This window comes from Perissodus microlepis, unplaced genomic scaffold, assembly GCF_051167445.1.
Source record: "Perissodus microlepis isolate ML-2025 ecotype Zambia unplaced genomic scaffold, ASM5116744v1 scaffold_44, whole genome shotgun sequence".
In the NCBI taxonomy this organism is placed as follows: Eukaryota; Metazoa; Chordata; class Actinopteri; order Cichliformes; family Cichlidae; genus Perissodus; species Perissodus microlepis.
This window is the reverse complement of record NW_028182066.1, coordinates 27317-47106: the sequence shown is the minus strand read 5'-3', so window position 1 is coordinate 47106 and position 19790 is coordinate 27317. Positions and strand designations below refer to the sequence as shown.

The 19790-nt window shown below is 38.0% G+C and overlaps 2 long non-coding RNA genes across 5 annotated transcripts; one reads left to right on the top strand and one right to left on the bottom strand.

Moving 5' to 3' along the window:
- Nucleotides 1-3693: 3693 nt before the first annotated feature.
- Nucleotides 3694-11372, top strand: LOC146360501 (uncharacterized). Of its 2 annotated transcripts, XR_014799669.1 has the most exons (7): nt 3694-4899; nt 5878-6082; nt 7107-7330; nt 8405-8516; nt 9243-9400; nt 9826-9883; nt 10832-11372. It is a non-coding gene; the product is annotated as an uncharacterized LOC146360501 (long non-coding RNA). The 2 variants fall into 2 exon arrangements; XR_014799668.1 differs by having other exon boundaries at nt 8405-9400.
- Nucleotides 11373-13388: 2016 nt separating this feature from the next.
- Nucleotides 13389-18961, bottom strand: LOC146360500 (uncharacterized). Of its 3 annotated transcripts, XR_014799667.1 has the most exons (5): nt 15355-18961; nt 14707-14863; nt 14346-14454; nt 14119-14240; nt 13389-13976 (listed from the first exon to the last, which is right to left on the bottom strand). It is a non-coding gene; the product is annotated as an uncharacterized LOC146360500 (long non-coding RNA). The 3 variants fall into 3 exon arrangements; XR_014799665.1 differs by having other exon boundaries at nt 14119-14454; nt 15355-18957; XR_014799666.1 differs by having other exon boundaries at nt 14119-14454; nt 14707-14858; nt 15355-18956.
- Between the last annotated feature and the right edge of the window lie 829 nt (nt 18962-19790).

The window sequence follows — 19790 nt, the reverse complement described above, 5'->3', positions numbered from 1 at the left end:
GCTACACAGGCTTGCACATGCAGGCAGGCCTGACGCTACAGAGTCTAATTTACACGAGTCTAAATTTCACCAGGAATGTTAACAGGTGTTATTTTTCTCCAAATGCCTGTGTTATCACAGCTTTCATATAACCTGCTCCTCTATCTACACGTAAGTAGAAAGGCTTATCATAGTCAGGCAGTGCTAAAACTGTATCTGTCTGTAATGCCTATTTTTAAATAACTGAATGCTTCTTCTTTCTTCTCTATAGATGCAACATTATATTTTCACTTTTTACATTTTTAGATAATTTCTAGTTTTTCAAAGAATTCACCCATCTCACACATCTTACATATTTCAAACTTTGAAGTTAGGGTTTTTTATATATATATATTTTTTTTAAACTTTGAATTGCCCACAGTTCTAAAACTAGGCATTTATAAATCATATGCCTAATCACTATGTGTCACTGTGATCCACAAGTATGGTCACAAATTCGTTTCCAAATCAACAAAATAAAATAATCAAACAAAACAGAAAACATACATGAGTCAGGACACAAAAAGAAAAATGCTGCTACTGAAACAGAGCAGAAGTGTGAGGGAAAAACTGAGCTCACAGACAGCTGCATGTATTGGCTTTTATGCAGCTTCTGCTCTAAAAACAAACAAATAAAAATAAAAGAAAATGTGTAACATGCTCATCAACTTAGCGGTGTCCACATATTTAATTCAGCTTCTCAATCCTGTAGCTTTAGCTGTTGTCTACAGGGTTTGGCTTATTAGTTGTTATTATAGGTGTGCTCTATATCTCAGTAATGTTTTATCCAGGATAAATGACAGGTTTTCAAGCAGGTCAAGTGCCTCTATGCACTTAATTAGTTTAGATAGTTTCTTTATTTTCTTCATCTCATATGTCATTATACTGAGTTTGAGCAAACCTTAAGCTTGATGCAGATTACTTCATAACAATCATCCACCTCACATCATAACTGACTAGGTTGCTTCTTATTATTAATATTATGTCATTATTAATATTATCATCTTTTTCTTTCTATATAATAACAATAGTATATTACAATATTTTATTAGTGTATACCACTATACTACTACTGAGCCAATTTAATAGTTAGGATCATCTTACTCAGCAAACAGATAATTTAGAATTCATCCAATTTGTACAAATTTGCTTTTTCTCTGAACAGGTTTGTGCCTACTTTTTAGACCGGTCTTCTGTTTGTCTCATCTCCGATCCAACCTTCAGTCACATTCATTCTCTCTTTTGCGTGACGAACCAAGCAATTTATTATTATATATTTTATATTTTATTTTGTATCCATCAAGGGCTTCGGGTGATCTGCAGTTTCACCTTTTCCCAAGCTGGAGACATTTACCTTTTCACACACTTTCCTTGGCTGAACAATGACACAGCCCTAATGTACCTTATGCATCTCTCTATTTTATTTAAAAGGTTTTCGTGTGAATTATTTCCTTTTATTCATTTTATACATTCTGGGCATGGTCGTCATGCCAACTATGTTTCATTGTTAATATCAGTTTACAGGTTGTTATCCTTGCTATTATTAGTTTCAATACGTTAAAAATAAGTTCTAATGTAATTTTGTCTTTGTTTATTTTATTTTTGTACTTCTTATATTTATATCTGTTCGGTGGGGTCTGTTTCAGACCTTTTTAAACTACTTTAAACTATTTTGATCTCTGGTTTTCACTTAATAAGGGTTTTATCAGTCACTGCACTGTAGTGTGACCTGATGCTGATTTTACTATTAAAGTATCTTCTGAGAATTGTACTTCCCGTGGTTTTCTGTTCAAAACGGTTTTACATACTCCTGTATCACATAACATCTGCAGTGGTTTTCCATTAACATATACTGTCAGCGTAAGTTTGCCTTTTACTTCAGACACTAATTGATAGACATTAAATACTTCTGCGTCACTTTTGTCATTTTCATTTGGCTTTTTCTCATTTAGTCATTCTTTTGAATATTGCCGTTTGTCTGTTTTATGTCTGCAATCTCTGGCGAAATGCCCTTCCTTGCCACAATTCCAGCACGTATTATCTCTTTCTTCACTTCTTTCGCGTAAGTCTGTCTGCCCTACGTATCTCTGGCCCTTTCCTCTAAATCCTCCTCTTCCTCTGCCTCTATTTCCTCTCCTCTGTCCCTGTCTGTTACCTCTCGCTTCCACACTTGGAAATATTCTAATTCTTATGTGCGTTTTCCTTCTTTCTTTAAATCTTTTCTTTCTCCTACTTCTTTAAGTTGTAATAGTGCAGATGGATTTCTCCATCCTTGCACACTAATTTGTCCGGCGCCTGGACATTTTTTTTCTAACCACTGTTCGTCAACAGTAAACTTAGTGGGCTGATTACCCATTAAACAGAAACTGCAGAGCCTTCTCTGGTATTAGACGAATAAGAGTGGTTATTAACACGCCCTTCTACTCCAGCTATTCTGGAGCGGTGTCAATTTTATGAGATGAAACTCAACCGTTCTCTTTTGTCACCAGTACTTCAGCTACTGACAGGAAATAAAATAACAATAACAATGAGAGTGATTCAGCAGCGTATTGTGCTGTTTAAATCAATTCACTCTCAACCAGTGTTGGTCAAGTTACTTGAAAAAAGTAATCAGTAACTAATTACTGATTACTTCCCCAAAAAAGTAATCCCGTTACTTTACTGATTACTTATTTTCAAAAGTAATTAATTACTTAGTTACTTAGTTACTTAGTTACTTTTTAAAAACACGATTTACAACCTGAATAGGTGATAAAGCGATAGATCTGTCAACCCAATTCTACTTTTTCTGCATAATCCATCATACAAAATGTAATCAAATGGAAAAGTCTCTTTTTTTTAAACTTGTTTTATCAGTTTAATCTTTTAACTTTATGCATCAAGCAAAAATTAAATTATATGCACCATTCTCTGACTTGAAGAAATTAGTTTAACATTTAAACCTATTTTCTGCACATTCCAGCACATAAAATAAAATATTTTTTGTGTTTACACTCAGTCTTTCAAATAGATGCAAGTAAAACACAGCAGAAAGTAAATAAAATCAAAGACTAGCGGTCCTGTTGCTCTATTTTCACCTGTAAAGCAGGAGTTGGGTAGGCGGAGGTTTACCCTGGTGCAGGTGTGGCGCAGCGGTCAGTGGAAGAATCCGCGAGTTTCTCTGTGAATTTCCCATTATGACGTTGCCCACTCGAAGCTTGTTTAGGGTTTTTTTTCGGTGTAAAAAGAAGTTTTCTTCCCACGCACAACGGACACTAATGTTTTTGTCACTTTTTATGGAATCAAATTCAAAGTAAGGTCAGTACTTCCACGCTTTAAACGCTGCACGCTCATACTCTCTCCTGCACTCGATATATGATCCATTGTTGATCTGCAGACAGCTGTTGTCACGAAGGTGGCACTTGCTTACGTCACTGTCATGAGACATTCTTGCAAAAAAAATCATGGTTTTAGTAACGCAGTAAAGCAGCGTTCCTACGGGAAAGTAACGGTAATCTAATTACCGTTTTTGCAATAGTAATCCCTTACTTTACTCGTTACTTGAAAAAAGTAATCAGATTACAGTAACGCATTACAAGTAACGCGTTACTGCCCATCTCTGCTCCAGATTACGAGTCATCTGCTTTAGGCTACGTGTTTGAGAATTATACCACCAGTCAGGTACTTCTGAAGATAATCGACCTCTGTTGGAGTAGCGTTCAGATAGCTGCTCTGCTCTGTGTTGGTACAGGGCATTGAAGATGATAACAGTGGGTGGATTATATTCTTAAACTTAGTTACAGCGCTTTCAGAAAGACATCTACTTTGATAAAGTCTACTCTCCACCGCTGTGTAATCAATTATTGTAAATGTAAATGTTATCAGGAAATGATCAGACAGGAGAGGGTTTTCAGGAAACACTGTTAAATGTTCAGTTTCTATGCCATATGTTAAAACAAGATCTAGAGTGTGATAAAAGTGGTGGGTGGGTTCTTTTACATTTTGAGAGAAACCAATTGAGTCTAATAACAGATTAAATGCCATGTTGAGGCTGTCATTTTTAGCATCTACATGGATGTTAAAATCACCCACAATAATTATTTTATCTGAGCTCAGAACTAAATTAGATATAAAGTCTGAGAAATCAGACAGAAACTCTGTATAAGGCCCAGGTGGACGATAGATGATAACAAGTAAGACTGGTTTCTGAGTTTCACAGCTGGGGTGGACAATGTTAAGCATCAGGCTTTCAAATGAATTAAAAGTCTGTCTTGGTCTTTCATTAATTAATAGGCTGGTGTGAAAAATTGCTGCCACACCGCCCCCTCGGCCTGTGCTTCGAGATTTCTGGTAGTTAGAATGACTCGGGGGTGTTGATTCATTTAAACTAACATAATCATCCTGCTGCAACCAGGTTTCTGTAAGGCAGAGTAAATCAATTTGTTGATCAATTATTAAGTCATGTACTAACAGAGACTTGGAGGAGAGAGACCTAATATTTAATAATCCACATTTCACTGTTTTACTCTTTGGTTCAGATGTGGATACTGTATTGTTCTTTCTTTGTAATTGTTTATGTTTAAGTTGTTTGTTGCTGGTTTTTAGTTTGTTTTTTGTCTTTTTGGAAGCTGACACAGTCTCTATGGTGATGGGTTTTTGGGGGGGTAGCAGGAGGAGAGAAGCTGCAGAGAGGCGTGTAAGACTGCAACTCTGCTTCCTGGTCCCAACTCTGGATAGTCATATTTTGGGGGGTTTAATAAATTTGTCCATATTTCTAGAAATGAGAGCTGCTCCATCCAAAGTGGGATGGATGCCGTCTCTCCTAACAAGACCAGGTTTCCTCCAGAAGGTTTGCCAATTATCTATGGAGCCCACATCGTTTCTGGGACACCACTTCCTCGTGTAAGTGTACATGTTTCTTATAAATATAGTCTATAACTTAATTATTTTCTGTAGCCCACATAATTAAACATTTCAGTTACATAAAACGTGAATTTTGATTTAATGTACTGTATAAGTCTGTATAATAAATTAATATATAGCCCAATAAGTATGAAATCCAGAAAGCTACAAAACATGGGGTGGGTCATTTGCAAACACAAGTCTAACCTAAGTTTCACTCCTTTTGTGTTAGAAAAAATCAAATTGTTACATGCTTAAATTGAAATGTGAGAAATCTGCACTGTCATGAATAAAAATTTAAACCTAATTTTTCATGATTTGTTGGGTTAACCCTCTGAGGTCCAAAATATAACTGGCCGTTTTTGACTACTTTTAATTTTGCATTTGTATTTCACCTTCAGGTTTTTTCGCCTTGCTTGGTATCATTGTGTTCAGCTCAACCTCACGTCTGAATGTATAGTTTTTTTTTCTTTGACTGAGTGACAGAGTGAACATCACGAATGTCACTCCCACTGAGGTTCATCGCTGACAGAGGAAAAGAGTCACAAAGGTGACAGAGCTGTCAGCAGCCTTTCCAGAGCCAGCGTTACATCTAACAGTGACAAGGACTGCAGTGTAAAGACAATTGTTTCATTTTGTAAGAAATCAGGTTGTTTGTGAAACTGTTCCTTTAAAATAGCTTACGGCACTTTCTGTGCAGCAAACTCTGTCATACAGTATAGTGTGCAGATAAACAGGCACGATACACGTTGTGTGTTTGAGATGCTCACATTGGTGAGTGTCCGTCTGATAAGTGAGAAGTTTGCAAAACAATGAGACTCATCAGAATCCAAATACTTTATTAACCCCTAAGTAAAAGACAGAGGGGGAAAGTAATAAAGTTAAAACATGGAGAAAGAAGCAGGAGCAACTGAAACGGGCTGCGTGCACACACAAGAATAAGCGTTAACCCTCATCTGTTTTGTCTGTCTGTGTTAGGAATCTCATTTGTAACCCAGGGACATTGGTGAGCACCTTGTTAACATCAAGAAGAACGGCCGTCATGTTCCCAGCAGCCCAATTGCTGTTATGATCAAGCAGTCAGGGATTGGTGATGTGAGCCGTGTGCGTGTGAGTGGACCGGGGCTGACCGAGGCCAGGACTTTTCAGGCTGCAGAGTTCATCATTGACACTCGTGATGCAGGTATATGCTCAGTGAAAGCATAGATACTGTGATATTTTTCTTTTTAAACATTCAAACAGAATATTTGTCAGTCTCATCTTGTTATATTAGGCTTCATCTGCTTGAGCCTTTCCACTGAAGGACCCAGTTAAGTGGGCATTAACACTGAGGACCAGGAGGATGGCTGGTGACACGATGTGTTGCTTTTTGAGGTCTTTTAGCCTGTTTCACTTTGTCAGACAGGTTCTATTTAACTGATTTCTTGATTCACAAGTCTGCAATTAATCAGGCCTGAGTGTGTCTAGTAACACTGAACTGAGGTTTCCAAAATTGGTTAATCACAGTTAACTCGTGATTTAACAAGGGGGGCAATTTGTTTTTACACAGGACCAGGGAGGTTTGGATAATCTTTCTCCCTAATCTATGAAATCATCATTTAAAAACTGCATTTTGTATTAACTTGGGGGGAAACACCTTTTCACATCACTGATTACAGAATACCTTTTACATCCTGGATTACAATAGGATATCCATCAACGGCAGATACTGGTCTCCATGACACACAGATACTGGAGTGGTCTGACCTGACCACACTCGCACTGCTTACCCACAAAGTGTCTAGAGAAACAGAAAAAAGCCAGAAAACAAACAAAAAACACAAAGCCAAAGAATGTCATCTGCACACTAGCTTGGACAATAACCGTAGACACAGTGCACCCAGTAATTTTTGAACTTCCAACCAAGTATCAAGAGCAGTACTGTCATTGTACCGGCACTGGCTTCTGTCTCATTGTTCAGACAGCCCATCATTATGCAGAGAAAGGAATCTGTGTCTCTGGACCAAAATGACTGTACGTGTAGTACTGTAGAAACAATACTGCCCAAAAACCTTGATGTTTCTATATGTGGAAACCTTCAAGTATGCATATCCTCCTGTAAGGGTAAAGTAATGGTACATTTGCACTTTTTGCATGTAAGCCTGTCGGTCTTAACTGGAAGTTGCACTTGAGCTGTCTTGGCATCTTTCCCTTGTTTGACTCACCAGTTTTGCCCTGAGCTGAACCGCTGCCTCCTTCTCTGTTGTGGTACTCAGCGGTGACCAAGATGCTGTAACGTGCATCTGGCTGCAGTGACTCCAGCATCACCTGCTTCTCTCCACCAGGGACCAGCAACTGCAGACAACAAACAACACTATCATCCCAACACAGTCAGAACTCATTTAAATTTTTGGAACTTATGGAATACATGTGGATACAGCAGTGTGTACAGGTAAGACCATTTAAACGGACAGCATTTATAGAATGACTATTAAAAGTCAGCGAGTGTCAGTAATGTTAATGTGGTTATGTTAGTAATACACCGAGTGCTAATATAACAGCTTTAAGATGCATTTGTAGATATTATTACGTGTTTTACCGTCTTTATGGTGCTAGCTTAAAGTTACGGTGTAAACGTTAGCTTATATTGTAGTAAAGCTGTTACTGTTTAAACGATGTTAGCACAGAAATATTCGCTTCTGTCATGACTGATGAAGTTACTAGTTAATAAAGTTTTCAGTAAAGTGTTTAATCGCAGCCACAGATTGACAGCAAATATCTCGATTAGCTTCAGTGCATCTATAATAAATATGTGCAAGTTTCAGTGCTTCGTTTAAACTGTATGATACTTATACTGATCCAGGGTCAGTGTAAAATACAATCCTAGCTGTGTGAACAAAGCCTGGCTCCTTTAATCCTGCATGACAAACCTCAGAATGCAGGTTATTATTACTCTTTCCTGCTGGCACACCTGTCACACCTGAGAGTCAGCTAGAAACTTACAGTGACGTGGACATCATGCAAAGACTGCCAGACTCTGTAATACTGCAAATGATCAGTGACTCATGTTAACACTAAACTTTAAACAGTACCTCTGTGTCTCTGTGTGCTGAACATCTAGGATTGAGTCAGGCTGCATTGACTGTGGGACTTTAATGTGTTAAAAGCAGGTTGAAGACGGCTCAGAAACATTTGAAGATTAAAATTTTGCATTATGGCTGCTGGTGGTTTGTAAAGCCTCTACTCAGCTGTATTTTTGTTACTAATTTATGTTTGTTGTTGTTTAACACAGATTTCAGAAGAGCAAATATGCTTAATAGTTTAACTAGATTTCATTTGTCAGTGTGGGTCTGCTGAGTCACCTGAAGAACTCATTTCATTCATTCTCCACATGATGTTCATTTACAGAAATGTTTCACAGGAACTGATTTCTCCCAAAGGGTGAACTAGTGTGTTTCCATAGATTACCTCTGTATGAATGTACTTCTTAAATGAAGGCAAGTGTTTGTCCTTTTTTGTTCCTCAGGTACAGTACGTGATATCAAGGGCAGGCGGTCAACACTGGGGGTAGACAAGAAGCAGACGTACTTCCAAGAGGGAGCTGCAGTGAGGACACAGCCAGGTCACTGAGGTCAGAGGTCAGAATCTGAAACAGCTCAGGTTTGGATTTTAGGTGTTATAAAAAATCAAAATGTATTTATAAAGAAACCTTTAAATAATAGTCATAATTATGATTATTATAAGAAATATCAAACATTTAAGTGGATTTTCTGTTACACATATTGTGTTAGCCCTGCAATAAACTGGCAGCCTGTCTTTGTCCTGTATCAGCTGGGATAGGCTTCATCCTCCCGCAACCCTGAATTGGATACATTGTATTCCAATTATGTAATCTGATCATTTACAAACTCAAGGTATCTAATCAAAATGTAAGTAATAATTATAAAATGGGAAAGCAGAAATAAGTGTGACATGAATGTGATTGTGTGAGCTGACATAGAGGACAGCTAAATGTAGTCTGAAAAACCTTTGTTGTCAAGTTTGCAGGTATATCAGCACGAGACATTCTTACATAGAAGAGACTGTTAAAGTCTCTAACTCAGTGAAGCATTATTGGTCCCGTCTGTTTGGATAAATATAGTAAGTTGATGTATGTCCATTTATTGACACATTTTCTTAAGTGCTTATCCAGTTCAGGATCACAGTGGAGCTGCAGCTGGATATGTTCACTAAATAAACCTTACAAAAGTTAACAATAAACCTGCATCCATGTACGTTGTTGTCCACAGGATGAGAAAATCAAACTGGAAGACTGTGGAACATGTTAATAAATGTTTGTGTGTTTATGCCTGTGTCTTTCACAGGAGGCGCTGGAAGGTTTCCCTAATAGTTCCTGGTGAATCAAAGCAGAACCATAAAGGTTGCTGGATTGCATGATGGCCTTACCCCTGAGCAGTCATCCTGTTAAAGGAGGAACCACTTAGAAGCTGTTTTCAAAGTAGCTGAGCAGATTTCATCTCAAGTAAGCAATTAACTGTTTGTTCGTTTGTTCTGCCACTTAAAGAGCATTTAAGGACATCTTTTGAGTGTCCAGTTGAATTAATTCTACTGGCTCTCATGGTCATTTGTTATTATAGACATATTTTTCATGTTCATCCAGCTATTTAGTAAATTCTATCTATTTAGTAATATCCGTCAGCTATAAAATGTAATATAAATATAAAAATATGTAAATATCTCCTGTCCTTTATGTTTTAATGATGTAAGTCTCTTATCGTGTTACATTAGCATTCCTCACATATCAATGAGATGCTGTACAGTACAATCCTACTGACACAGCAGAGGGATAACGACGGCTATTCAACATCGTTACACGACACATTCGAGCTGCATGACGCAGACAAAGTGACTAAATCATCTTTTTGTGGTTTATTGTCTTCAAACCAGCAGACAAAGCCGATTGCAGAAGATGTCAGAGAAGAACTTCAGGCCGTGTACTGAAAAGGTATTTTTTCTTGCTATCAAAAGACATTTGGAGTGGCAGCTTCTACAACTGGTTGTGCTAAAGTAAAGCTTGCAGTCTAAGAAATCACAGTGTTGATATTCAGCACAAAGAGAAAAGCTCACTTGTTTGAATTTATTTACAATCATAGCTTTATAAATTCTGACTGTAAACAGCTTTTACAGCTTTGATATTGTTTGACACTCGATATCAGGTGATAGGGTTTAATTTAAAGGTTTCTGTGTCCCAATGAGCCATTTACACTGATCAGTGTCAGTTTAACTGTAACACATTCATTATTTAGATTCAACAAAGAAATAACTGAATGTAAAAAATGGCAGCCCTCAGGCCAGGTTTAGAGAGATATATGCATGCATTATGAAATTTATGTATCCCAGATAATTGTTATTCATCTAGTCATGGCAGACCTACCTCTTCCTCCCAAGTTAACTGCAACCCAAAAGAACTAGTGGGGCTATTTACACACTCACAACCAGTGTGGGGTAAAAAGAGCCACCAAAAAGCTGTCAGCAACAGATGTGCTAGAAGAGTTAGAAACTCTACTTATGGAGAAACTTTCTAAGTCTAACAGGGGACAGGTACTCCTGCCCAAATAACATGATATAACCCCACGTACAGCCCAGCCATAAAATGAACCAAGTCATTTAGTTAAAGACAGCATGGGACCAAATGCATGTAACCAGCCTGCATCAACCTGACATTTCTTCCTCCTGAATTAAATGAATGAATGGATGAAAGTTAAATGACTACAAACCTAAAGCCACTAGTTCCCACACTGGAGCTCCCTGACACTGTGTGTTAACCGTATTTAGCTTGTATCAACAGTTGTAACAGGCTAAGCCACCTGAGACACTGCATTGAATGATTGTTCCTGTCTTAATGATTTCAGCTGACTGGTTTCAGCTCAGATGTTCTGCTTTTTCCTTTCAGTAGATCAAAGCAGCTCGTGCTCCTTCTGCTTCCATTTTAGAAGAAGAAGAAGAAGGCGAAGGCTTCAGCGAAGTGGCGTTCATGGTCTCAGTGAACAGTCACGGTCACACACTGCATGTGGTTTTAAAAGCAACATGTCTGTTCACCACAACAATGGAGATGTGTAATATTAGTGCAGCTACGGTTTGTTTTTGAACATCAGTTCTGTTTTCTACTTTGATCACTTAGACCAAAAAAGTGTTGTTTTCAGATTCTTTCTTTTACATCTATAAACCACCTGTTCATTTTTTTTATTACAATTAGTTTCACATAAATGTTAGTTTTTCCTTTATGATCTTTTAATGCTTACACTACACTGTACATGTCTACATTAGAGACATTTCTGTTACCTGTTTCTGTTGACTCAGAGTTGTGAAATGTTCTTTTATTTGATACACAATATGAAGTTCATAATTTTCTTACAAATAAAACTCTAATGACAAACATGAACAGCTGTGCTTATTTCTGAGACATAAGTTTTTGAATGTGTTGATATTTAGACAGTGTGCATCTGTATGCTGAAACTGTAATGGTGAACCTGAGGTGATGGTCAACAGAAGGCAAATATATATCAATATAAAACAATATTGAAGTAATGTCTTTACCCCCTGCAGCGTGTGGACGCTGTGCACGCAATCACCTTATTCACTGTAGTAAACATGCACCGCTAGCTCACGTGACTGACTGTCTCCATGGTTACATCGTATATTATTAGCTATGTAAACAGCTTCCAAAGATACCGCCATAGCTCTCTGCAGCTGTAACACTTAAACACTTTGCAAATCATTTCATGTTTTTGATAGTTATGAAGACAGAATATGTTTTTAAGGTCATGCTAGGCGGTTGCTATGGTGGTTGCTGTGGACTTGGGTGGACCGCGTCCGATTCCTGTTATTAGCTGTCCGCCGTAGGAAGGCTGCGTTCCATTTACAAGTAGTGACAGTCTGCCGCAACTCGAACTCAAACCCCGCTTTGTTCTTTAATTATAGGCCTTTTATAGCCGTTCATGACACGCACACACACACATAAAGCACTTTGCCTCACCATGAGAATGCAACTTTACCTAACCTAACCTTTAAAGTATCTGATATAGGATAGATAGAAAAATGAAGCAACCAGAGATTTAATGATGAATACTCTGGGTTCTGTAGTTCACGTTTTACAGTCCTGAATGACTCTTTGCATATAATTTATTGAAGAGGAGTTTAGAATGCACTTTACATTTAGACTGTTGCTGTTTAATTTTTTACATTGTTGCCGTGTTATGTCATGAATAAGGTTCACCTGCTGGGGGTTTGATGGATCAGCTGGACAATACAGTCAAAGACAGACTTCATTCATCATATGCAAGAATCCTAGTTGGATTTTTGTTGTCACTCATGTTTTTGAACCAAATATTGAAAACAATTCTGACAGACTGGATACCTGGTCAGGGTGTACATTACCTTGTACTCAAGCATCCCAGGACAGAGCCCTGCCCCACCATGAGCCTGGGTGGATACGTGGTTATAATATAAAAGGACCAATACTGAATATGAATATTTCATGAAAATTGAGTTATAATATAAATTAGTAATGAGGCTTTCTCTGCGCCCTTATCTACCCCATACTCAAAGAGCTGCGGGCAGAGAGGGTGACAGGAGAGGATGGCACTGAAGAGAAGATGCTCGGTTTCTGGAGTCTCCTGGTCCTGTCAGTATTAGTAGGATGCATCTGCTGTGTCTTCTCGTGGATGCTCACCTACCTTGACTCGTTCCAGCCTGGTATGGATTTCCCAACACTGCGGACAGTGGCCCACGTCAGAGACGTTTAATATTGATTACATATGTCTGAATTGCTAACCCTAACCCTAGCTCAACAGACCACAATGCCCTGGACTGTCAGTATTATTACATGCTGTGAACACAAGTAGCTTTGATCACAGTTTATGTTGTAAAAGAGAAGGAATATTGGAAAAAAAGATCAACATTGTGATATTATTTCTTCCAAACTGACCAGAAACATGCTTGTCAGACTCTCACAGCAAAGGATCAGACTCACTGTGCATGACAGCTCAGGCCAATGATGTCTGTTAGATTGTCAGTTGTTTAGTGTGCTTCTGTACGGTTAGGGTCACCATCTCTATTTCGGAATAATTAATATGCGGAAAACACTAAAAGTTGATTGTCTTCCAGTATTCTAGCATAATTAAAAAACTTTGACTTTGTAAGTACATATTATTAGTCCTAATGCCAGTATGATTCTTCATAACTCCTGCTTTGAAATACTGAACTTTATTTGACTTTATTTGAAAATTTACCTGATGAAAGATAATTTACAGTGGCAGTCTGTCAGGATAATTCTGACTATAAGATCACTGTATTAATCTGAATCCTTCTGAAATGTGCTGTGGATGAATGCTGATGCAACTCACTGTGTGAAAACTGTTAATAAAATGAATCTGTGACACATGCAACACATTCACAGAGGAAGAGGACACAAAGGGAGGACACGCAGAGGCTGTGTTGAAGTCAGAAATCCAAATCTTTAGTCAAAAACAGGCAGCGGTAACAAACAGGAAGACAAGCAGTCCATCAAACAGTCTACAGGGTCAAACATACAGAGAATTCAAACAGCCGTAAAAAATAACTGGACACTGAAAAACTTAAAGCAATGTGTGACGCAATAAAAGGAAGCAGCGCAGTATATTCACTGAATTATCATCAATTACGAAAGAGAAAAACGACGATTTCTAAGGATTATTTTCTTAAATGCAGTTAGAGTGTGGCTGGTAAAGATGGAAACATACAGAATGTAAACTGTGTGAGTTTGGTGAACTTTGTTAGTAACAAATGAGGTAAAAAACAACAACCCCAAAACAGACAAAACACAGAAAGAGGCTCTCAGTATTCATTAATAATTAGAAAGAAAAATTGTGGTCGTGGATTTTTACAGTCTTAGTTCCGCTCGCTGTCATCATTATAATCATCATGATCAATGGCGAGGTCCTTAGGTGGGTGGGGCTGTCTCTGGTGATGTCACCATGAAGGAACAGCATCTGGCACGTGTTGCTGAAACATCCCAGTACACTGGTGTAGTTTCCTCTCCAGCTGTTGGACATTTGACACTTGAACATTAAGGGGAAGAAGAAGAAACAGTGTTAGGTCAGGTGACCACATGGTTTCTAAAGTAACTGACAGGAAGTAACCAGGCCGTTAGAAATGGATGGCATGTGTTTAGAGTTACTGGAGTTGGGTAACTCTACTTACCAAAAGCAGAAGCACACAGATGACAGATCAGATGCTGAATGTTGCAGGAACATGCTCATGTGTGGTGGTCATTCAGTGCTGCTCCGGCAGGTTAGACAGTCCAAGACTGATATCCTGCCCATCTGAGAGTTTGAAAACACACATGCAAAGATTTATTTTGTATTACAGTCAAAGTTGGATGTTCATTTTTGTCCTTTAAAAATGTTTGTGTATTTGAAAGCACTAACATTTAAGGATGACTTGGATTGTCTCCTTTAAAGGGGAGACAAGTGTATCCACTGATCTACGTCACTTAAACTGGATGATGACTCCTCTCTCCCTCACTCAGAAACACTCCTAATATAACCAAGCAAATAAATAATATTGAAGATTTACTTACATCATTACAAAAACATCAAAAACATCTCCCTTTGATTCTATTTCTCCATTCCTGCTGAACATCAGGCAACAAATATCTCAATAAATCACAGTAAAATGTAAAGCACATATTTTCTCTGCTTTGTCTAACCTCTGCAGAGCCTCTGTCAAGAAAAACATATCTGTAAGCATAAAACAAATATACATTTCATAACACGTCACTGGACAAACCTCGGTCAGTTGATTTCCTCTGTGCAGTGCAGACGAACATCAGTCAGCAAGTCAAGGTGGTGAGATGGACTGGTGTCCTTTGTGACTCTGCTGGTTCTTCTGAGGAAACACCACCGTCTCTCCACACCGTCACCATCTGTGAGCACAAACTGCTGCTCTGCCAGCATGTAGGAAATCAGATATCACACACACAGGGGTGAAGAAACATTAGAGCTCAACTTTGGATACTTTAGATCTAAACAGATCAAAGTAGCTCTTAGTTTCAACAATCAGTGAGCAGACAAACAATGATACCATACTGATTCTGTATGAATACAATATGGTATTTTCAATACAGGTGTCAAATTAGTTTATTAAAACTAATACAGATATATGTATATATATTTTTTGATAAATTAGTTTGCTAAATTATAAGAATATATATTTTTTTTTTTTTTCATTTAACAATTGCAACTGAAAGAAATTAAATATTGAACAAAAATATATTGTCACATTCTGAGCATGCTCAGCACGCTGACAGACTTGAAGTTGCTACAGATTTTAAGAAGTGATAATTATAGGGAAAAAACTTCTCTTTTTCATCCGTTTAATCAAACATTTGATGCCTCAGCTGTCTCAGTCCTATAGCGTTCTGCAACTACAACTAACCTGAAGCTTGGATTTGGCTGCAGGTGCCCCTGTACATCCTTCTCAGCAGCACACATGTGGGTACCATTTAATCCCACTTCTTCCTGAGCTTTGCTTCATCACAAGACCAAAGGTGGCATCCCGTGTCACAGTCTTATCATCATCCAGAAGAAACATTTGAAGAAACATCATGGAGAAGAAACATTTACACGCCTCCTGGTTTTGTTTTCTGATCCTGCAAAAAGACTGAGGACAACGAAGCCCAGAGAACACGAGATACACAACATCCAACATTCAGACTCAACAGCCTCCATAAATGAAGAGCACCAGGTTGGTTCAGTTATAGTAGATATAAGCATACTTCACATTACTGGGTATGAATAATAATGAGGGGGCAAACTTTGAAGATGCAGAGCATGATGTCCCATCATCAGACTGCAAACAAACATCCACCAGGCTTCTTTGTTGCCAAAATTGATGATTCTCCTATCAGGGATCAGTAGCGTGTATTAACCTGTGGTATAAGCAGCAGTCACTGAAATATTACTGTTTCAGATAAGAAATCTAGGACATAAAAGCCAGGGTGGGAGGGATCTCTGCAAACTGACTTACCTCTGCAAGTGTGAAGCTCAACAAAAATCTGACTCTCCAGTCACAGACAAACAAAAAACTCCAGCTGGGAGATAGAAAACGCTGTCTGGGTCTTGCTGGATGTTGCTGGTCAGAGTCCACACATTAGCAGAGTGCTTCTTGGTCCCACTGACCCATGTGGACAGCGACTGTGGAGAACTGTTCTGGAAAACAGAGAAGAGAATTAAAATAACAAAAAGCCAAACAGGATTTCCACAAAGACTCTCTTGGAATCAGCAATCAAAAAATCACTGGTTCATATTTCAATTAAATATGAACAGGTTCCTTAAATGTACGCAGTTAAGATCTGATTTAATTTAATTTCCTTCACACAGCACATTTGTCCAGGCTGACAGGTAAACATAGAATTAATCTCAGGTAACATGACTCATAGTAGAGATTCAGTAAGAAAGATTGCTAGCTCTAATATTATTACCACACAATCCAAGGACACACCAACAGCTCAGATTTGTAGAACTATTTAAACAAATGTCTTCTGAATATTCAATTCAGGTTCACAGTGGGAGGGTGGGGGGTGTCGTGGAATTTTTTAAATAAAGTCTGCAACACAGAAAGAGCTGTGATCAAGCTATTTATTACTGCGCCAACACACATCAAACATCACAGTTCAGTCATGTCAGCGCTGCCACAGAAGTTGTGCTCCTACTCCTTTATGCATTCCAAGGAAGAGGGAGGAAGTTACAAACTGATCCTACCACACTTCACGTGTCTCGCTATGAAACCTAACGGATCAATGGTTATGCTGTTTTGTGCCCTTGGCCTTATCAGCACCTGTAAAGGGAGTTGTTTTCTCAAACTGCTGATGCTGAAGTAAGTTCATCTAGTTTTAGAAACTTTCACTGAACAGTCTATAACAGTGTCACAACTAAGCATATGCATAAGCACTTAAATACTTTAAATGAGAATAACAGAAAATTTCTTTTACAGAGGCTAGAGCCTGTCCCAGTAGTCATAGGTAGAGCACACCTGGACAGGTCACCAGTCTGTCAGAGGACAAACACAGAGACAGACATCAGAGTAACAAATCTATTTAAAATTAATGTAAGTTTGCTGCAGCTGTATGTATGAACATGTGTTTCTGTGCTCACAGTCCACCTCTCAGGAACCTGCAGTTCATTTTTAGTCTACTTTAAACAGACCTCACAAAAGGCTGATGTGGCTGGATCAGTAGTCTGATTTAAGTACGATACCTTTGGCCAGGGATTAATCTGGTACATCGCTTCACTGCAGTCTTACATATTTTCCCCACACCTGAATTAAAAAAATACTGATATATACAAATAACAGCTTCAGCTGATGCAGCCTGACTCAATCCTAAATGTTCAGCACACACAGAGAGACACAGAGATACCGTTTAAAGTTTAGTGTTAACATGAGTCACTGATCATTTGCAGTATTACAGAGTCTGGCAGTCTTTGCATGATGTCCACGTCACTGTAAGTTTCTAGCTGACTCTCAGGTGTGACAGGTGTGCCAGCAGGAAAGAGTAATAATAACCTGCATTCTGAGGTTTGTCATGCAGGATTAAAGGAGCCAGGCTTTGTTCACACAGCTAGGATTGTATTTTACACTGACCCTGGATCAGTATAAGTATCATACAGTTTAAACGAAGCACTGAAACTTGCACATATTTATTATAGATGCACTGAAGCTAATCGAGATATTTGCTGTCAATCTGTGGCTGCGATTAAACACTTTACTGAAAACTTTATTAACTAGTAACTTCATCAGTCATGACAGAAGCGAATATTTCTGTGCTAACATCGTTTAAACAGTAACAGCTTTACTACAATATAAGCTAACGTTTACACTGTAACTTTAAGCTAGCACCATAAAGATGGTAAAACACGTAATAATATCTACAAATGCATCTTAAAGCTGTTATATTAGCACTCGGTGTATTACTAACATAACCACATTAACATTACTGACACTCGCTGACTTTTAATAGTCATTCTATAAATACAATGTGATTTCGGAAATATATAAATATACGGACAACAGGCTCTTCCGCGGCAATCTCTTGTCGTCAATAAGCAACGTTAAGGGAGCTCTATAGTATTCAATGAGAGGACCCTGCACGTCAATAAGTGAAGCAGAGGGAGCCTGACCATGCGTCACACGTTTGACGAGTTGGGAGTGAGAACGTGTTGGTTGGTAAAATGTTTAGGATGAGATGGAGATATAACACTCATGCACCCTGAAAATTATGAAGGTCTAAATATGTATCAAAGGGACTCACTGAACATCAGTGGATTTCTATGGGGCAAACGTACTTAAAGCAGCCACTGTGACCATTGCTGCAGAGCAAAATGAAGAATACTGATGGGGACTATGAGGGTTTGTAGTTAAATTCCTGCTCTTACCGGATCAGTGAGTGTCTGTTTCAAGACTATTAACATACTTCTACATCACTATGGAACACCAGCATTTCTGCAGAGGACAGAACCACCTGCTTTAAACTACCATGATGCTCTGTGCTATGTTGTCATGGCAATATGAATTCAAATAAATACATAAGTCGAAAAATGCACATTTGAAGGAGGACAAGAAGACAGGCAACTGGAAGAGCTTTTGAAACAGGAAAACTTTTTTGGATTTCTCTTAATTTACCTGGAAATTTTGCTAATACAAGTCAAGGAGGAAACAAGGAGGCAGGTTGGATTATATTTGAGGACAGGACGCATGAAGGAGAAGCATGAGGAGAGAGAAAACAGCAGAGCGACGGTGAAAAGCTAATCATGGATCAAGTCGAAGAAGCAAGCATCAAAACTGTGAGTAAACATAACACACAAAAAGTTAAAAATGACTGTGCTGATTAAGGAAACATTACATTTGGTTAGTTTGGGGTCTCGAGCTTCAGGTTTGTGGGTTCAGTTGCTCTCAAAATTGAGGAAAGACAAAAAATGTTTCTTTTGAAAGGTTGTTGGAGGATTCTTACTGTAAGAAATATCTGGGTGTGCATCTGCTTTTATTTAAAAAAAAAAAAAAAAAGTTGAATTTTATTTAGTCACATTGAAAAGGGAAAATTGGAGGATCAGGACAATAACGTGGCCAAATTTACTGTTTCCTTAATCAGAACAATAATTTTGATCTGAACTAGAAATGTGTAAATGGGTTATTTTCTTTCTTCTCTACTGATCACTGTGTTACATGTTTAGTTACTTGTCAGTCTACATGATTAATGGTACTTTTAAAAAATGCAGTTTATTCATAATTTTGTAGAAACAGGCTCTGCACCTGTGAAAAACAAATCCAAACCCCCAAAATCACTGTAGATCAGAGTAGCTAAGCTCTGGTTAACTGCAATTATATTACAGGAGATTAAAAATATTAAGATGATTGAAAGAAACAAAGATTGCTTTAAGGTCTGAAGATTTGACTTTCTTATTGAAAGAGACGAAAACTAATCCATGTGTGACACTGAGGAAATAACTGAACGCTAAAAAGATGTGGAGGTCCAAATGTTTTATAAAAATGGGCAAACTTGATTTAATGACATTAGAAAGAAAAAATGGGATGTTTAAAAAGGTAATAAATAAAAACGATTTTTATATTACTTGAAAAAATGATGTTGGTTAGTTCAGCTGTATTTGGAAAAGCTACTGGGTCACTAGTAAGATGAGATTTAATGTGATAAACTGAGGATAGGTAATATAATCTGCACACTCGCTATTATTGTTGTAATCCACACACCACCATTATTGTTGCATCCATACACCAGCTAATGTTTTATCAAACATTAATCATAATTGGTGATCAATGCAAGTTTTAAGCAATTATATTTATTTGGATTCAAAACCAAT